Source organism: Vombatus ursinus, unplaced genomic scaffold, assembly GCF_900497805.2.
Source record: "Vombatus ursinus unplaced genomic scaffold, bare-nosed wombat genome assembly UNPS02014801.1, whole genome shotgun sequence".
NCBI lineage: Eukaryota > Metazoa > Chordata > Mammalia > Diprotodontia > Vombatidae > Vombatus > Vombatus ursinus.
The window spans coordinates 19,526,797-19,533,356 of NW_020954579.1; the positions used below are offsets into that span (position 1 = coordinate 19,526,797).

Consider the following 6,560-nt stretch of genomic DNA (forward strand, 5'->3'; position numbering starts at 1 on the left):
GAAGTCAGGGAGAAGGGCTAATGGAAAATGAGTTTAAAAGAAATGTGATAGAGTCTGCTACAATGGAAAGAGTGCAGGATTTGGAATCAGAGGACCTGGGTTAAGCATCTGGCTCTCCCAGATGTGTGACTTCCTTGTGTGACCTTGGGCAAAACTCTTAGCCTCCATAGGGTTCATATTCCTCTTCCATAAATGAAGACAGATGAATGAGAAAATTCTCAGGTCCCTTATAGCTCAAAAATTGATGACCTTATGATACTAATTGGTTTGTATTAGCTTCCCATGGGAATGTGGATCTTGTGGTTTTGGTAGTGCAATGTGTTCTGTGATACTAGTTAGATAGGGATAGTAGAGGCAGGCAGATGGTCGCATTTCCCTAACAGTGAAAAAAGGAGGTGGGAAAAATGGAGCCTGAACTCAGGCAATATGGAATCCAACCATAGAATTACATATGTTAATGCTGGAAGGGCATTAAAGAGCTAAGACAAGATCATGATCTTACAGATGAGGAAATAGAGTTTTCAAGAAATAAAGTTACTGACTTTAGCTATTTTTATAGCCCAAAGTTGAAATATTATTTACTTTTTTAATTTAGAATTTATTTTTTCTGTCAATAACAATCCATCTTTTTTTCCTCTCCACCTCATCCCTTTCCCACAATTAAGAAAGAAACCCTGTTAAAAGTAAGACAAAATCTTGCATTTGTCATGTTCAAAAAAATTCCTCTCAGTATGCACCCTTAGTCCATCACCTCCAGTTCAGGAGGTAGGTTGCATGAATCCTCTGGGACTGTAGTTGGTCATTACATTGCTCAGATTTCATAAGTATTTCAAAGTTGTTTCTTCTGTACAATATTGTTGTCATTGTATAAATTGTCCTTCTGATTCTGCTCACTTTACTCTGCATCAGTTAATAGAAGTCTTTCCAGGTTTCTCTGAAACTATCCCATTCATCATTTGTTATAACACAGTAGCATTTCATCACATTTCTATTCCACAATTCATCCATTCCCCATTTGGTAGACACCCTTCTCATTTTCTAATGGTAATAAGCCACAGCAAAATGTTGCTATAGATATTTTCATATATACTTAGAGTTTGTTTTGCTTAGGATTAATTTCTCTCTTAATCTACCTTCCCTCTTAGTTCCCCCCTTTCCTTTCTCCTCTTCCCTCCCCTTTCCCTGCTGAGAGAAATGTATTCCTATAACCAGCATACATTTTCTCCTCCTTTGACCAGTTTCAGATGAGATTGAGTTTCAAGTGTTAGCTGCTTTCCCCACCACATTCTCTTTGTTTGTACAGACTTCTACTTGTAAACTCTTGTTATGTGAGATATTTCCCCCATCTTTCCTCCCCTTTCCTCCTTCTCTCTAAGTATGTCATCTATCCTTTCCTTTCCATTCTTTTTAAGATCATCTTATAGAGATCATTTAAGATCATCTATAAGAGAACCACTCCCAGGTCCTCTATCTAATTAGACTGCTTCTGACACCAGATAAAGATAAGATTTTGAGAGGAGTCATGTATCTTCTCTCTCTATTAGAATTTAAACATTTTATCTTTTAGTCCCTTATGATTGTTCTCGCATGATTACCTTTTTTGTGTTTCTTTTGATTTCTGTGTTTGCACATCAAAACTTCTATGTAGCTCTATACTTTTCATCAAAAATGCTTGGAAGTCCTCTATTTCAATCAATCAATAAGCATTTATTAAGCACCTACTACATGCCAGGAAGTGTGCTAAGAGATGGGGATATAAAAAGAGAGTCCTTGCTGTCAAGTAGCCTACATTCTAACAGAAAAGACAACACACAGACAAATATATACAAAATGAGCTATACACAGGATAAATAAGAATTAATTAACAGAGAGAAGGCACTGCAATTAAGAGGGGTTGGGGAAGACTTTCTGTAGAAGATGGGATTTTTGTTGGGAACTAAAGGAAGCCAGGGAAGTCATTTGTCAGAGTAGAGGAGGAAGAGCATTCTGGGCATGTGAGACACTGCGTACTTGTAAGATAGCACCTTTGTTTACTCAGTCATTTCATCTTTCACCCATAGCAACAGCCAGAGAAAATGCCCTGAGCAGAGAGATGGAGTGTCTTGTTTGTGGACCAGCCAAGAGGCCAGTGTTAATAGATCAAAAAATATGTGTTAGAGAACAAGGTGTAAGAACACTGGAAAGATAGGAGAGGGCTGGGTTATGAAAGACTTTGAATGCAAATTGGAGCATTTTTTGTATTTGTTCCTTGAGGCACTAGGAAACTACTGGAGTTTATTGGGGGAGGGGGCATGGAGTGTCTGACATGACCAGAGCTGCACTTTTAGGAAAATCATTTTAGTGACTGAATGGAGGATGGATTGGAGATGGTAGAGACTTGAAGCAGGTAAACTCACCTGCAGGCTATTGTAATAATCAAGGCATGAGTTGATGAGGGTTTGCACTAGAGTGGTGATGGTGGTGTCAGAGGAGAGGAGAAAGCATTTTGTAGAAATGTTGCAAAGGTGAAATGGACAGGTCTTGGCTACAGATTGGAAATGGGGAGTGAGAGATAGTGAGGAATCTGGAATGATTACTAGATTGTAAATCTGAGGGGCTGGAAGGGTAGTATCACTCTCTAGGTAATTCGGGAAGGTAGGAGCAGGGGGAGGTTTTGGGGAAAAGATGAGTTCTCTTTTGTACATATGAGTTTAAAATGTCTGTGGGACATCTAGTTTAAAATGTTAGTTGGAGATGAGAGATTGGAGGTCAGTAGAGAGACTGGGGCAGAAAAAGTAGATTTGAGAATCATCAGCATGAAGATGGCAATTAAATCTGTGGAAGCAAATGAAGAAACCAAATGAAGTAGTATAGAGGGAGAAGAGAATAAAGCCCAGGACAGAACCTTGAGAGACATCAATGGTCAGAGGGTGTGATCTGGAGAAGGATCCAGCAAAGGAGATAGAGAAGGGGTGGTCAGATAGGTAGGAGGAGAGCCAGGAGAGAGCTATGTCTTGAAAACCTAGAGGAAAGAGAATATCAAGGAGGAGAGAGTGATCAACAGTGTCAAAGGATGCAGAGAGGTCAAGATGATGAGGACTGAGAAAAAACCAGTGAATTTGCCAATTAAGAGATCATTAGTAACTTTGGAGAAAGCAGTTTCAGTGAAGTAAAAATTGGAAGACATTGTAAGGGGTTAAGAAGGGAGTGAGAAGAGAGAAAATGGAGACACCTGTTGTAGACAGCCTTTTCAAGGTGTTTAGCTACAAAGGGCAAAAGAGATACATGAGCATAGAAAAGACAGAAAGATCAAGAAAAGACTTTTTTGGGGATGGGGAGACATGGGCATGTGTGTAGACAGTAAAAAAGGAGACAGTAGACAGAGATTGAAATAAGTGTTAGAGTGGGAATGACAGAAGGAACAATCTTTTGGAGAAACAGGATGGAATGGGATCACTTGTTCAGGTATAGAGGTTAGCCTTAGTAAGGAGAAAGGCCACCTCTTCATGTGAGACAGGTGAAGGAGGAGAAAGTGTCAGACAGTATATGAGTGATATGAGAAGAAGAAGAGGGAAGAAGGAATTCATTGCAAAGGGCTTCGATTTCTGTAAAATATGAGGTAAGGTTCTCAGCTGAGAGAGCAGAGGGAGTGGGAGCCATGGGAGGTTTGAAGAAGGATAAAAAAAAAAATTGGAAGAGCTACTGTGGAGAGTGGGATAGTGAATTGATAAGGGAGGTGTAGTTGTATTCCCTGGCAGAAGTGAGGGCCCAGCTGAGGTCATGTAAAATAATTTGTAAGGGCCCCAGTCAGAATGTTGTATGCTCTTTTTCACTTTCATTCATATCACTTTGTGTGAAGGAGTGAAGGCAATGAATGGTAGGAATGATCCAAGGCTGAGGCTTGTCTGGGTGTCATTAGCAATATGATAAAGGGGGTAGGGATTCAAGAGAGGAGGACAGTGTAGAGTTGAATTGGTTCACCAAGAGGTCAAGATAGGGGAAAAAAGGGAGAGAAGCTAAGACAGAGGAGATGGCCAGGGAGAAAATTGAGGATTTAAGGAATTGGAGGTAATGGTGCAGGCAATGGTGCAGGATTTTGTAATGGGAGGTATAAGGAGAGGTGGAAAGCCAATAGATCATGGTTGAATAAGATCATTTCATAATTATTAAACATAGAGGTGGTATATTTGTGAGTAATGGCAAGATTGAGGGTATATCCATCTTTGTATGTGGCTGAGGTGTGGTGGAGGAGTAGCTCATTAGAGGTGAATAAATTGAGTAATTGAGAAAGAAGTAAATAGATTAAGATATTTGAGGGAGAATCAATATATATGGTAAAGTCTCCTGAGGAGGAGAGGAATTTGTGAGTCAGTTTTTGCACTCATTGAGGAAGGAAAGGGAGTGACTTGGGGTCTGTAGATAGTAGTTGTCAGGATTTTTATAGGGTAAGAAATGTGAATAGCATGGACCTCAAAGGAAGAGACATTACTGAATGGTGGAAGAAGGGAGAGAATTTAGCACTTTGTAGACAGCCTTTTCAAGGTGTTTAGTGGCAATGGAGGTGCAAGGAGTATTCTGACTCTCTTGCCTTAACTAGTGCATTGAGGAGAATGAGTGAATGTGCAGCCAGTCCTGGCAAGGGTGGCCAGGGAGGGTGTGTCATCAGGGAAACCAGGCTTCAGTAAGAGCTAGTATGAAGGGAAGTCAATGGAACAGGCATTCCAGAGGGCACAATGAAAGGGTTAGATAGAATTAGGTTGAAACTTTAGGGCATGAGTGTTGAGGTGGATGGGAATGAGAAATTAGGTTGTAGAGAATACGGAATGGGGTTTAAATTATAATCTAAAAAGTTCAAAGAAACTGGGAGAAGCAAGTATGAAAATGTTCATCATTGAATGGAATCCTCTATTCTCAAAAGACAGGTGCAGCAGATGAAAGGCAAAAAAAGTCAAAGGAAGGTTGCTCTTTTTTGCACTAGATAGTTTTATTTATAATTTCTTAAAATATGATGTCCAAATTTTTTTTTTATTATGGATTTCAGGTAGTCTAATGATTCTTAAATCATCTCCACTTGATGTATTTTTCCAGGTCAGTTGTTTTTGTTTTAAGATGCCTTTACATTTTCTTCTATTTTTTTCAAGTTTTTTTACTTTGTTTTTATATTTATATTTGGTTTTATGTAATGGAGTCATTATCTTCTATTTGGCACATTCTCATTTTTAGAGAATTTGTTGTTTGATGAAGGTTTCGTATCTTTTGTGCCAAACTATTAATTCCTTTTCTAATTTTTAATTCCACAGCTCCCATTTCTTTCCCAATTTTCTTTTTTAGTGCTCTCATTTCCTTTATGAAAACCTTTTCTTTTCTTTTTTTTCTTAAGTAAAAGGTTTATTTGTTCCAGGATCAGGGTGGGTGCTCAGTCAAAGAGAAGAAAGCCCATGTCGTCATCAGACTCCTCAGACACCTCTTTCTTCTCTTCCTTTTCCTCCTCCACAGCAGCAGAGGCAGCACCACCAGCAGCTTGGGCAGCAGACCCAGCACTGACAGCAACAGTGATGGCACCACCAGTGGGCATAGAGGCCAGCTTACTCCTCCCATGAGTGATCACATCTTCTATGTTCTTGCCACTCAGCTCACTGATGTCCTTCCTTAGCTTCGTTGTTGGTCTCGATGCCCATGCTGTCCAACATCTTTTTCAGATCCTTGGAGTTGGGGGAATCGTGGCCACGGAGGATGACCAGGAGGTAGGCTGCCACATAGCGCATTTCGGTGGTCTGGGCTCTACTCCTGTCTGGTTGCGGTGTAGAGCTGCAGAAACGGTGGGAGCAGCAATGGGTGCCGCATATCTAACCTTCGTGGCGTCAAGGCCGGAAGCTATGAAAACCTTTTCAAAAAATTTTTTTAAACTCTTGTTTCAACTCTTTCAGAAATTCTAGTTGAATATATGTCCTTTATCTTAGAGGTTTTGCTTGTAGATATTTTGGAATCATTCTTTTCTTTTGACTTTATGTTTTGACTGCTTCTGTCATAATGACTTTTAACTACGAGATTCTTCTTCTGTTTGCTCATTTTTTCAGCCTACTTCTTGACTTTTGACTTTATGTCAGGCTCAGGCTCTGTCTGCTTTTAGAAGAAGTGTCTGGGCTGATCTTACTGCTGTTTTTTTGAGTTTTATGTTTTTTTCCAGGATCTCAAGGGCAACTCAGTCTAAGGAATTGCAGGTTTTCAGTACTCCCAAAGTAAACCGATCCAGGGTAAAGACTTATTATTATCCTCTTGGTCTGAATTCTTCAAGTTTCTCACCTGGATTAGAGTCTGAGCAACAAGCCTGCAGGTTTGCTTTTGGTTGGAGTTCTAGTAGACTTTTGCTTGACTCAGCCATTATCAACCATATGGAAAGTTCTGGATCAGAGCAACAAAACTAGAGATTCCTCATTGATCTGGTATCTTTGCTTAGGTATTTATTCTTCTACATACTTCAATCTGGGCTAGAAGCTGAAACTGAGACATCTTCCCTTCCTGACCCCCACACCCCCATTCCAACTCCTCTGCTTTGCTTCCAGGGTCAGAGCCACACATCC

The 6,560-nt window shown here is 40.0% G+C and overlaps 1 pseudogene; it reads right to left on the bottom strand.

The window, feature by feature from the left end:
- Positions 1-5,395: 5,395 nt before the first annotated feature.
- Positions 5,396-5,744, bottom strand: LOC114050771 (annotated as a pseudogene).
- Between the last annotated feature and the right edge of the window lie 816 nt (positions 5,745-6,560).